Here is a 12,489-nt window from a genome sequence, read left to right on the forward strand (position 1 = left end):
AATAAAAACAGCTAGAAAAAAATGATTCTATTGTCTCTGTTGAACAAAATTAAGCCCAAATCTGTATCAAAATCACGACATTTGAAGTTTTAGAAGACCTCAAAATCTGCACGAAGTACTTTTACTTTTTACTCTTAACATTTTTAAACATGTACTTTAATACTTTTACTAAAGTATTTTATTATTATTTATTTTTTATCTGTAATTTTACTTTGATAACAAAATGTAGTACTGTACTTGTTCCAGCTCTGACAGTGCACAGCCCGGACCAGGACCAGAGTCACAGGGGAGGTGCTAGTGCGGTGTTAGCATGAATGCTATAACCTGCTAATGTCCAGCAGTAGTCCCTGTGCAGACTGATGTGAATACTGGAAACACAGATTAAATGTACATTTATTTTATTTATTTATTTAGAAAAGGGACAGTGCATATTAATAAACATAAGATTCATATGTAAATATGCCAGATTTTAGCCACAGGCTCATTTCCATCTGTTGTCCCTGGACAGGTTGATGGTCACACTTAACATAAAATACCAGATAAACAAAATACAGTCAAACAAGATAAATGGATAAAATTACCACAAATAAATGTATTAGGTATTATCTCATGTCAAAACCTTGCTCAGGTTTGCATTCATTTTCCCCATAGTCTACATCTAGACATACTAGTCTACATATCCCTCTTAAATGATTAGATGTTGTTTATTTCCAGTAACTGGACATGTGCTCCTACATTTATTTTTGAGTCGGGCAGTGGTGTGGACAGCTGTGTTTACACCGGTGTGAAGGACCCCTCCCCTCAGGTGCACTGAGGCAGCAGAGGGACATTTGAATGGATGTTTTACAACTAAAAGACTAAAAGTTCAGGACAATGTATGAAGAGCCCAGAGAAAGATTGTTTTGGGGAAAGAGGGACTTTTCAGAGAAGATTTGAAATATGTCACCACTTTACCTCAGTGGACCTGCAGGATCAAAAGGTGAAGCTGGACGTGTGTAATTGTGCAGACAGGACACACCTCAGAGCGGCATGAAGACAACAGGTGAGTCCACTGATTACACTGGCTGTTTGTGGCTCGTGCTTTTGTCTCTAAACATCAGATGATGTGAGTGTAGTTAAAGGAGGTTATTGCTCCTGTGCACAAACCTCTGTTACATCTGCTGAACGAAAGAACGACCTGTGAGCGACTCCTGAAATGCTGATTTATGTGCATTTACTTTTTTATACTGTCGGTGACAGCGTTGTCTGCATTTTGTCATATATGAACATGTGGTACATTCTGCTTAGGACCCCTGAAGGCTTGGCCTGTCCATAGACTTAGAAAATTTCAAAGGCTAACGAGGCTAACTAGCTATGTGCTAACTAGCTATGTGCTAACTAGCTATGCGCTAACTAGCTATGTGCTAACTAGCTATGTGCTAACTAGCTTTGTGCTAACTAATATCCATAATGCGATTGCTTTAAGTCCACAAAGGCCATTTAAAACACATTCTACAAAATGTTTAATAACTTTGCAGTTTATAACATTTCAGACACAGATTTTAAATAAAATTATAAACCCTTGTCGCTATTAGTTGCCACAGAACTTTTACACACACCAGCCTCACATGAGTACAAGTTTTGGTCACTCTTCCTCAGTGGAGGATGAAGTACTGAAGTATTCTGTTACGTAAGTAAAAGTACAGATACAGAGGCAAAATATTACTAAAGTAAAAGTATCACCTGAAAAAATCTACTTAAGTAAAAGTTGTTTTAAAATGTACTTAAAGTAAAAGGATTTCACACAAGTGTTTATAGAGTTAAATTTAGTGATATAGATTCATAATGATTCATATTTTGGTCACAGTAACAATATGAATGAGTTTCTTATTTTGTTCTTAATTTTGAGTATTTAGATTTGTTTGCTCAAAGTCGAAGCTTGAATTTGAAAACTAGGATGTTACTACGAACATGGTCAAAATAACCCAAGTCATATGAAAAGTACTTTTTACTTTTCCAGTCCAGTTAAAAAATGTAGTGGAGTAGAAAGTACAGATACTTGCTCTCAAATGTAGTGAAGTAAAAGGACGATCAAGGTAACCTTCAACCTTGATCGTCCTAAGCACATTTTCACAAATAGTTGCTCTCAAAGGGCCAGATGTAAAATAACTACTTTTTAAACTTAATTAACTATTTTTGTATTTATTACTTATTCAAGTTAAAAATGTTGTATATGCTTTTGCCTAGATATAAAAATATGACTGTAACTGTGCATCTCCTGATAAAATGACATTTTAAGACCATCATACCTTTTTAATTTACCCTGTCGAGGACCACATAAAATGATGTGGAGGGCCACATTTGGCCCGTGGGCCTTGAGTTTGACACGTGTTCTAAGTGAATCTTGACAATATTAAATTACTGATTTCTCGCACTGCTCTCTCAGGTTTGAAATGTTTTCTCATGTTTTTAAAAACACTGGTCCTTCCAATTACATTAACTAAACGTATAAATCAGGTATTTGTAGTTACTCTCCATTTTTTGCGTACTTCAGTCTCGAGTATTATTTTGAAACAGCAGCAGCCTCTTCCTCCTCTGACGTTTTAATCGTTTTTTGTTTTTTTTTTACATTTATCTTATGAACATGGGGATGTGAACTGCAGCTTGAGATCCACGCGTTTTGTGCAAACCTCAAGTTGTTAGTAATACTTTTATATTCATATTGTAAAAGGAAAAACTTCACACAATATAAATGATACAAATTGTTTTATTTAGTCAGTGAAGTAAATGCATTTACTCCACTGTGCTGTTCAGACAAACATTTAATAAAGTGCAAAAAAAACTTGAGATTTTAGAGCCAAACATGATTCTCATGTTTGGCTCCTTATAGTGCACAGTTTATGCATATGTACATTAGACATTTACCAAAGACACATTTATTACAGATTTAACAGTATTTTATTTTAGCTTATCTGCCCAAGTGTGTATAGTCTGTAGTGCATTTGCATAATGAGCCTCCTCAGGTACAGACTCATTTTCATCTTCAGCCTGTAAAAATGTGCTCCCACCATCTTTAAACATCAAGTCATTCAAACATTGGGGTGTTGTTCTTACACATTTCATACATGTCTGCCAAGAGATGTAGTAAACATTCAAATCAAACTAATCAAATTGCCGCTGCGATTTTAATTACAAAAACACTGGACACGATTTACAAGTTGATGTGTCGTCTTTGTCCTCTCAAATCAAAATGAGCCTAAAACGGTCATGATTTTAGTCCTGGTTCTGAGCCTTCACATGAGGAACGGCCAAGTCCTTTTACTAAAATACTTGTGAGTATTGTGCAGTAAAGGTTCTGCCAACCCAGGTTCAGTTGAGATCGTTGTAGTTAAAGTGCCAAAACTACAAACCTAAGCTTAAGTTCAAACACTGACCGCAGGACGAGACATGTTTTCAAATGGCTCAGATCTGCCAGCCCTTGTCTTGTCTGACCTGGTCCAATTTTGTCATCTCTGCATTGGTTTGTTCATCCAGTTGCATTGACCCTGCGACCTCCGCACTCTGCCCCGCTGCACCTGGAGGCTTGACCGGCGTCCCTAGTGGCGTTTTACTGTACCCCAGCCTCTTTAGCGCCCTCCTGGTGGTCCGTTCCGATATGGTCTTCTGCTGCCCGTCGTTGTACCGCGCCGTTAGCTCTGCCACCGTAGCTTCCCTGTCTCCTTGGATCAGTCTGTCCAACTTCCTCTGTCCCCGATCGTCTACAAGACATTTCCGCCCACACGACTGCCGAGCGCTGGACACAACGCGCTTTTCGGACCACTCCCTGAAAACCCGAGACACGGTGGTCCGGGAGTAGCCCAAAAGACTCGCCGCTTCCGAAACACTGAGACCGGCTCTTCTGGCTCCGACCACCAACCCGCGGTCAAACTCGCTCAGGTCACTCTTCTTCCCCATAACCGGGATCCCAAGTCGTCCAGGCCACAGTTAAATCAATAATACAGAGCAGTTATGTGGATGTGGGTGGGACTCCATATTGTGGGATAGATCGAGGCAAACTCCATCTTTGTGGGAGGTGCAGATTCTGAAAAACAAGGAAAACGATAAGTGGGAACTAAACTAATAAAAGTACAGTTATATGGAGAAAAAAACCAAACAATATAATCTAGATTTCAACAACAACACACCAAGTTCACAGTACGTGCAGCGACTTGACTAAAATTCTTATGGTCCACTGGGGATGAGGTGGGTGAAGTGTCTTGCGCAAGGACAACAGAATTCATCTGTGGGAGCTGGAATCGCACCGCCAACCAGTGGGACAGTGGATCTGACCGCTCAACCAATCAGATTTCTGTCGAGAGCGGGATTTGAACAGCTAACCTTCGCAACAGAGGACGAACACTAACCCTTATGTGAACTATTCAATTAATTTTTTATTTAGATTTTAATATTCTAGTTTGGATTTGAACCTTTTTGCATTTTTCTGTCTCCAAACTGAAAATTCATCTGTTGGGACTGGCCTATTCACTCCACCATGTAGATTTAACTTTTGTACTCCTTTATTGTTGTAAAGCGACCTTTAATGTTTAGAAAGGTGCCAAATAAAATGCATTATTAAATGAGACAAATATCTGATCAGGATACCCTCAAGTTTTTGTTTTTTTTTATCTGATCCCAATGTCCTTGGCTTTATTTTACTCACCAATACCAGTCTGATACGGCATAGTGTGAATACGCAGACTAGGGCCAAGGCTTAGCTGGCTCTTTTTTTTTTACTGGTGGTATCAGATCAGTGATTTGGTGTGAAAAACATGTGGCATCAAAGCTTTTGTCGACGCCAGTATTGGGACAACCCTAGATGTTCTGGGAATGTTCCACTGATACTTGTGATAAATGTTTTGTCCCATACTGCAGAACATTCCAGGGTAAGCATTCGTATCTCCTTTGACACCAGAAAAGATACCCAGTGCACCCTTAACAGCCAATTTACAGTAGCCCTGGACAAAACTAAGAAGACTGTATTAAAGACGTCATGTTTTTCCTGTGAATCTCTTCAGACTCTGGCTTGTCGGGCCAGAGCTGCACGTGCATCAGCAGTGAGAGTCTGAGCCCAGTGCAAAAACTTCATTAGAGAAATACTCAACTACAGGGTCATAAACTATAATATAAACTACACTTAAACACAAGGGTCATTCACCTGGTTTTGAGTCCAGTGTTCAGGAGGAGGCTGGTTCACCATCTGAAAAAACAGGAATTAGATCACAAAATTGGTTTAAGAAATTATTTGGCACAGCAGTGATGGAGCCGTTTTGGTCCAACTTTTTCTTCTTCAGAAACTCGGGCTTGTCAGGCCAGAGATGCACTTTAACTTCAGATTCATTCAGAGCCCAGTGCAAGTCATCACAAAAAGAAAAAGTTACCACATACATTTACCAACACTAATAGACAGGGAAGTATAGACATTAGATTATAGATTAAATTAAAAAAAGTAAACACATCAATCATTGAACACTGACAAAATCTCTCCATTTAATCCATTTGTAGCTTTGCTTTGGTCAAGTTTGACAAGTCAATTAAGGCATTTGTATCTAGGGTTGCCAACACTGACTTAGTTTAGTCTGCATAAATAGCCATGTGCTCCAAATACAGTCTTTTTACAGGCCTCACTGCTGTTTTTATCCACACTCTGGTACAAAGTGACCAAGCAGAAAAGTGAAAGAGCTTAAATCAGCACAGCTCATCAATCAAGACCATTATACATCTGATTCTAACACATTAGTCCTCAAAATCTCATTTACTCTTGTAGGTGTTCTTGAGAGAGACTTACTAGTCGTTTTTTGCTCTTGTAACAAAACTTAGCAGCCTTAGTCTACTTCTTCACACTACGCCATCAGATCTGTATCGGTGTTTTCACGTTTTGTTGTGTTAAAACTGAAGTTACAAACTGGGCTACCACGGCTCAAAAACTCCCTACTCACCTTTTGAAAACGTCACTGTACATTCAGACTTGTGCACCACCATCTGCAAAACAAAGACTCTGTTAATGTACTGAAGTGACTATGACAGAATTATCTTGAGTTCGGCACGTTTAATTTTCAGAAACTCAGGCTTGTCAGGCCAGAGATGCACTTTAACTTCAGAATCATTCAGAGCCCAGTGCAAGTCATCACAGAAAGAACCAGACTACCTCAATAACACAGGTTTAAAATCAGCCTACGAATGTTACAACCACACTGTATAAAGAAGTGGACTAAGGGAGTGTGTGTGACCTATAGCGTTCAGCTCCAGTCAAATGACACAAATTTGGAGCCAATGCCCACATTTGGAATAACGACCATGAGTCTCATAGCAAAACAAGAGCCAATCTAGAGCCAGGCTGTTAAAGGCAACGCCCCTTTACGCCCACACCATTGGTTTAGGACAGAGTGGGCACTTGGCAACGCTGTCAATCAAACCTGTTTCTAATGCTTGTGAGAGCAACTTAGGGGAAAGAAGGCACCGCATTTGTCTGTTAATGTTTGCATCTTGATTTTTGGATAAAATTGTGAAATAAAAACACCTTCCTAAATGGACCGGGGCAGCTCGCAGCTTAGCCATCTCCAATTTTATATATATACACATACAGTCTAAACTTACAACCTGTTCTCTGCGAAGGACTGGATTGGAAAAGCACATTTTGTCTATTCTCATACCTTTTGAATGAAGCAGACCAGGGCCATCTCCATAAGAGGAAACATCACAACCAAACTCTGCAAAAGAAGACATGCGTTACCCACTATGCATATATTTTTAAAAAGCAATTCACATTTTTAACCATTTCCTCTTCAGAAACTCAGGCTTGTCAGGCCAGAGCTGCACTTTTAACTTCAGACTGATTCAGAGCCCAGTGCAAGTCATCACATAGAGGGAATACCATTTATGACTAGTTTTGACCATTTTCCTTATTCCATTGTCATCAGAAAACTGTAAATTCTAACACAATTTCAATACAAAATGAAAAAGGATACACAAAATTACTCCAGCAAGGGTCGCCATTTTGAAAACATAGGCCTAATGGAGTCGTCATACACTAGTTGTAGACCATTCTACTTCAAGTATTTAGGAAAGTCTACTTTTTCGCACTATTGACACATGTAGCTGATCAATGGAAGAACAACATTTTAATATCCATTGGTCCAACAAAACACATTTCATCAAAGTAGGTTATTCTATGTAACCTAACAAAATAATGATAAATGAGGTTGGACTTATAAAATGATGTAATAACTATTTTCTGGTCGTAGTTGTCCCAGAAAGTTTGAAGTTTTATTTACACAAAGCTGTTCAGCAGATATAGAAAAAGAACAGCTACATAAGACAAAACTGATCCAACCCAACCATGTTATTACTTTTGTTTTAAAGAAATAAATGTGGTTTTCAGTCTCTGCACTGTGTTGGTTAATATCAGCAAATACCTAAAGCAGTTTTTTCCATTAACCCAGAGAGAAACCTTGTCATTTTTTCTGTATAATATGATAAAATGTGAGCCATTACCAGGAATTTAATTTATTTATTGCAGGTCCTATTCATTAATACAGTAACATGTACATTAGAAAAGTTCTGCTTTATGGTTATCCTGTCAGTATAATAACATAACATTCAATACTGTTCCTTATGTTGTGCATTTTCTTAGCCAATATAACTTACTTTAACTGTTGCTATGGTGACAGGCCTATATAGTACTCATTTACGTACCTTTACATTTGTGGCAGTGGAAATTTTTATTGAGCAAGTTCACCCAAATCTGCAAGAAAATAGGATGCACGTTAAGCTACTTCATCACATCATTAATTTTTGCATATTATTATTATTATTTCTTGTCATTTCCTCTTCAGAAACTCAGGCTTGTCAGGCCAGAGCTGCACTTTTAACTTCAGACTGATTCAGAGCCCAGTGCGAGTCATCACACAGAGGTAATCAACACTATACTAAATTATAAACCTATCAAGAACGTTTTTTTTTCACCTTTTGCATTTCCACGTGCGCCGCAGGAACACGTGACACAGGCTAGTCTCGCGCACTGAAGCTAACCACGTGCAGCAGCAGTTAGCAGATTTAAAATGACAAACGGATCATTTAGGGTTACAAATTTAGCCTACAAACGCAGACTTTAGCTTTTAACTTTTAGCTTTAGCATTGGGGTACGTTTTCCTCATTAGTTCACTTGTTTTTTCCTCCTGCTGTAGCTTCTAACTGTAATTAGCTCAGTTTCTCATCATAATTACACAGTCGCTGGAGCATTAACACAGCTATCCCTGGCTAGTAAGCAACACGAGCTATGTTGATTTCAGTGAAAATTGTGCTAATAGTGGCATGTTTTACCTTCTACCTCGCGCCCATGCTGCTGTTGTTCTTCAGTGCAGAGGAGGAAGTGAAGCTGGTTTATATAAAACAACAGTGACCCCCAGTGGACACAAGTGGAACAGCACAGGTGGAGTGTGGGACATATTTGACCACCAGATGTCCTCGTTTTTCGTGATACAGCAACCAGGTCAGAAATGTGTTATGTTTTATCTTTTCTGATTAAAATTCTTCGTAACTAGAAACCTTAAAGGGCCCGTGTTACTCTATTTTCTTATCTATGTTATAATGTTGTTTCCTCATTGCAAACAGACCGGGAGTTGTGTTTTCTTTCATTCACACATGTTTAACACACAAACCCTGCATATTTAGGCTGAGTTCTTCTCACAAACGGAAAACACTTTGTTCAACCTTGCTCCTCTGTGTTTTAAACTCCTTCACTAGAATCATTTGGATCATTTCAGCACTGGAAATGGCAATCTCTACGGAACAAAAGCTAAAGACGAAGTTCAAATCTGTCAACTGGACAAATCGTTGTAGGAGTGAAGACGTTTGGCTGCTCATCCAAGCTGCTTCTTCTGGTCAGATTGCTGGTGGACACTGCTTTATATCTGTCTGAAGGGAGGAGCTAACTACACTGAAACTAAACAGTTATTGTCTCGAGTTTCGGCCTGAACAACCATTTTCAACCTTTAATGGCCCTACTGATGTTCTCCACGGAACAAAAGTTAAAAGTTAGCTGTTCATTTGAAAACTACGACTACATGACATCATAAGAGCAACGAGTTTTGGAGATGTAGACAGACTAATAATAAAGTGTACTCAAACATGTGTGAATGAAACAAAACACAACTCCAGGTCTGTTTTTGAGGAGGCAACAACATTCAAACACGGCTTAAAGCTCACAAGAGTCAAATTTGTGTAATATGGACCTTTTTGTCTAGAAAAACAGCAATAACCTATAGCAGTAAAAAAAATCTATCTCTCGTGCAGACAAGCAGATGACACCAGGTCAAGTTACAGATCAGATCTTTGCAGAGGCGACCCCGCTCACACTAAGAATGATTTTCAAGGTATGTCACAACAAACTCATACACTCATGTTCGATGGAGAATGTCCAAAAATGGTTTTGAAGTAAAGTTCTCTCAAAAATAAAACATTTAATTTATTATCGCCAGTAGACTGAAGAGTGGGGAAAGACATTCAGCAGATTGTCAGTGCCATGAATCTGAATGAGAGACCAAAATGAAAGGAAACCAGTTGAACTGATTATGTATTATGTCTGCTTAGTTTTTCTTCATTAGGATCGTTCCCATAGTGATTAACAATTAAAAAGAAAAAAGTATATGTTCTGAAAGCTCTAAACAAATGTTGCAGTTTGCCACCATATTTGTTCTAGTTGCTAATGTAAACTTCCCAAATATCAGGATGAAACCAGTTTTTTGGAAAATTTGAGCTTTCCGGTGTTGGATGAATAACTCTCTCTTCTTGTTTAAGTCTGTGAAAAGCCAAATAAAACAGTTTGATAGAACCAATATGACGCCGACTGCCCTGATATCCGTGCGCCTGTGCTCTGTGTCCAAACTGGACAAGCATATTAGCCCTTACCATAAAGTGCAGCTTCTTGCTAAAGTAAAGCTCCACCTTCTCCAGGCGAATTTTGAAAAAGCAATCCGCGAATTTTTAATGTCGCGTCTGGATTATTGTAATTCTTTGTACAGCATGTGGGCCTGGACCAAGAAAACCCACCTCTCCTCCCTGGCATTTAATACTAACTAGACAGCATATCGTGGTGTTTTATTGTTCTGTTCCTATGTATCATTTTATCTTCTGTGTATTAGTTTTTTGTTGACTTGTCTGCGCGATCTGCTCCGACTGCCCCGCGTGATGCTAGACCTCGACCTCGGCAAACGACCGAAACCTAAAGTCGACATCGGTCCCTCTTTGGCGTCTCCTCTTCCTGTATTCTCCCGTACACAGTAATAACAGGCCGAGTCAGTGGGATTACGGTGTTTCCTGTAAGAGCAGGTTAGAGCGTTTCAACATTCACAACTGAAGCATCTAATTTTACATGACAAGTCGTGACACGGACAAACCCTGAGTCACACAGGTGTTTTTACGGACGCCGTCTCCCTGCGGTTCGGCCTGTTATGTAAATATGAACGTCCCATTAGGATGATTAGGACAGACGGCAACAACAACAATATCTGATTTCAAGGTGTCATGGGCTTTGCGATATAAATACTTACTAGGTCATGCAAGCGATCCAGTCCGGTCCATGTTTGTAGAGCACATTTTGTAAACGACACGGTTTCCAAAGAGCTGCACATAAAAGCAATATGAAACAAACATTTAGCTCTAAAAGTCGGCAGAATTCAGTCCGTCCTATTCTACAAAATGGACTTTTCAAAGCTTTTAAATGAAAGTTACTCATGATTGCAGCTGTTTCCATGTATTCAGGCCATAGACTGTGTGAAGAAGTGGACTAACCCGAGTGTGACCCATACCTAGCAGTTACAGGAGCTAATTTGTAGCTGAGTTTCATATCTGACCGCGAGTATCATAGCAACCAAAGAGCCAATCCTGTCCACAACCCTTCCTGTCCACACCACTGGTTTAGCAGGGAGCGGGTCCTTAGCAACGCTGTCAATCAAACCTGTGTTGCTAGCGCTACCGGGAATGACCTCGGGGAAAGAAGGTGCCCAGTGTGTCTGCTATTAATGTAAAATAACAAATAAAAATACCAGGATCATGTAGAGCGGGTTAATACGAACATTTTAAGACCAAAATGATGAGTCTGACAGCAGCAGTTACAAAGTTACAGTACGAGGCAACAGTTTTTCAATAGAAAGTGAATTGGGGCTGGTCCGATGAAGCCGGAAACGTGCCCAGGTTCACTTCCTACATGAAACGCTGCAGCTAGCAGGTTACCTATGTCCATTTATATACAGTCTGTGGTTCAGGTCGAGTTTATTGTCTTCAAACACACTTCCTGTTTCCTCGGTAACGCTCTGCCCTTAACTCCAGTGTTATTGTTGAGGATCAGATCATGTTCAGAGGCTGCCTCTTCAAAGGACTCTCCCTCTCTCTCTTCTCTGGGTTAGGATCTTTTTTCCTCATGCTCTGTCCCTATCTCTCCTCCTCTGTTTTCTCCTTTATCTCTCATCTATCTCTCACCCCTTCCTCTGTCCCTCTCCCTTTCTCTTTCTTTTTCTCTTTCTTTTAAACTCAGTCTCTGTTTCCTTTTCTCTCCCTCTCTTTTCCCCCAACCCCCGTACCGTTCTCCTCCCTCCTCTCTCCCTCTCTCTCTCTCTTGCTTGCTCTCCTTTCTCTCTCTCTCTGTCCTTTTCCCTTTCTCCCTCTCTCTCTCCTCCCCCCTCCCCCCTGCTGTCCCTCTCTCTTCCTCTCCTTTTCCCCCTCTTTTTTTCCTCTTTCTCTCTCTCTGCCTTACTCCCTTTTCCCTTTCTGTCCCTCTCTCTTTCCTAACCCCTCTACCATTCTGTCCCTCCTCTCTCTCTCTCTCTCTATCTGTCATTCTGCCTTTTCTCATCTTATCCCTCTCTTCCCCTTCTGTCACTCTTCCTCCTCTTTCTTCTCTCTCTCACTCTGTTTCTCTCTCTTTCTGTCCTTCTCTCTTTCTCTCCCTCTCTTCCCCTCTCCCTCCCTCACTCTCCCTCCTTCCCTCTCTCTCCCACCTCTTTCTTTTCTCTCTCTCTTTTTCTCTCCTTCTCCGTTTTCCCTTCCTCTCCCTCTCTTCCTCCTTCCTTCATTCCCCCACCTGTTTCTCCTCTCTCTCGCTCTCTGTCCTTGTCCTTTTTACCTTCCACTCCCTCTGGTCCCCTTCCCTCCTTCCCTCACTCTCCCTCCTCTTTATCTCATCTTATCTTATCTCCCTCCTCTTTATCTTCTCTCTGTTTCTCTCTCTCTCTGTCCTTGTCCCTTTTCCCTCCCTCTTTTCCCTCTTTTCCCTCTCTTCCCGCTCTCCGTCTGGATGTGAGCCCCAGCTGTGTGTGGAGGGGACGTCCCTGGGGGAAGAGGCCCAAAGGGGGAGCGCCCAAAGAGGAGGACTGCCTTATCTGGTCATGAGCTCAGGACAAAACCTCGTCTCTCTGTAGTTTCACGTTTGAATCGTTCGACTGTGACACAGACACAGATCTGGACTCACTCAAGTTT

The 12,489-nt window shown here is 40.5% G+C and overlaps 5 non-coding genes across 5 annotated transcripts; all 5 read right to left on the bottom strand.

Annotated features, from left to right (window-relative positions):
* Window positions 1-5,022: 5,022 nt before the first annotated feature.
* LOC117375592 (small nucleolar RNA SNORD88) lies at window positions 5,023-5,112 on the bottom strand. The gene has a single exon (XR_004541719.1). It is a non-coding gene; the product is annotated as a small nucleolar RNA SNORD88 (small nucleolar RNA).
* Window positions 5,113-5,298: 186 nt separating this feature from the next.
* LOC117375588 (small nucleolar RNA SNORD88) lies at window positions 5,299-5,388 on the bottom strand. Its single transcript, XR_004541715.1, has one exon. It is a non-coding gene; the product is annotated as a small nucleolar RNA SNORD88 (small nucleolar RNA).
* Window positions 5,389-6,064: 676 nt separating this feature from the next.
* On the bottom strand, window positions 6,065-6,154 carry LOC117375589 (small nucleolar RNA SNORD88). Its single transcript, XR_004541716.1, has one exon. It is a non-coding gene; the product is annotated as a small nucleolar RNA SNORD88 (small nucleolar RNA).
* Window positions 6,155-6,793: 639 nt separating this feature from the next.
* Window positions 6,794-6,885, bottom strand: LOC117375590 (small nucleolar RNA SNORD88). Its single transcript, XR_004541717.1, has one exon. It is a non-coding gene; the product is annotated as a small nucleolar RNA SNORD88 (small nucleolar RNA).
* A 954-nt stretch (window positions 6,886-7,839) lies between these two features.
* LOC117375591 (small nucleolar RNA SNORD88) lies at window positions 7,840-7,931 on the bottom strand. Its single transcript, XR_004541718.1, has one exon. It is a non-coding gene; the product is annotated as a small nucleolar RNA SNORD88 (small nucleolar RNA).
* Between the last annotated feature and the right edge of the window lie 4,558 nt (window positions 7,932-12,489).

Source organism: Periophthalmus magnuspinnatus, chromosome 8, assembly GCF_009829125.3.
Source record: "Periophthalmus magnuspinnatus isolate fPerMag1 chromosome 8, fPerMag1.2.pri, whole genome shotgun sequence".
Lineage (NCBI taxonomy): Eukaryota > Metazoa > Chordata > Actinopteri > Gobiiformes > Gobiidae > Periophthalmus > Periophthalmus magnuspinnatus.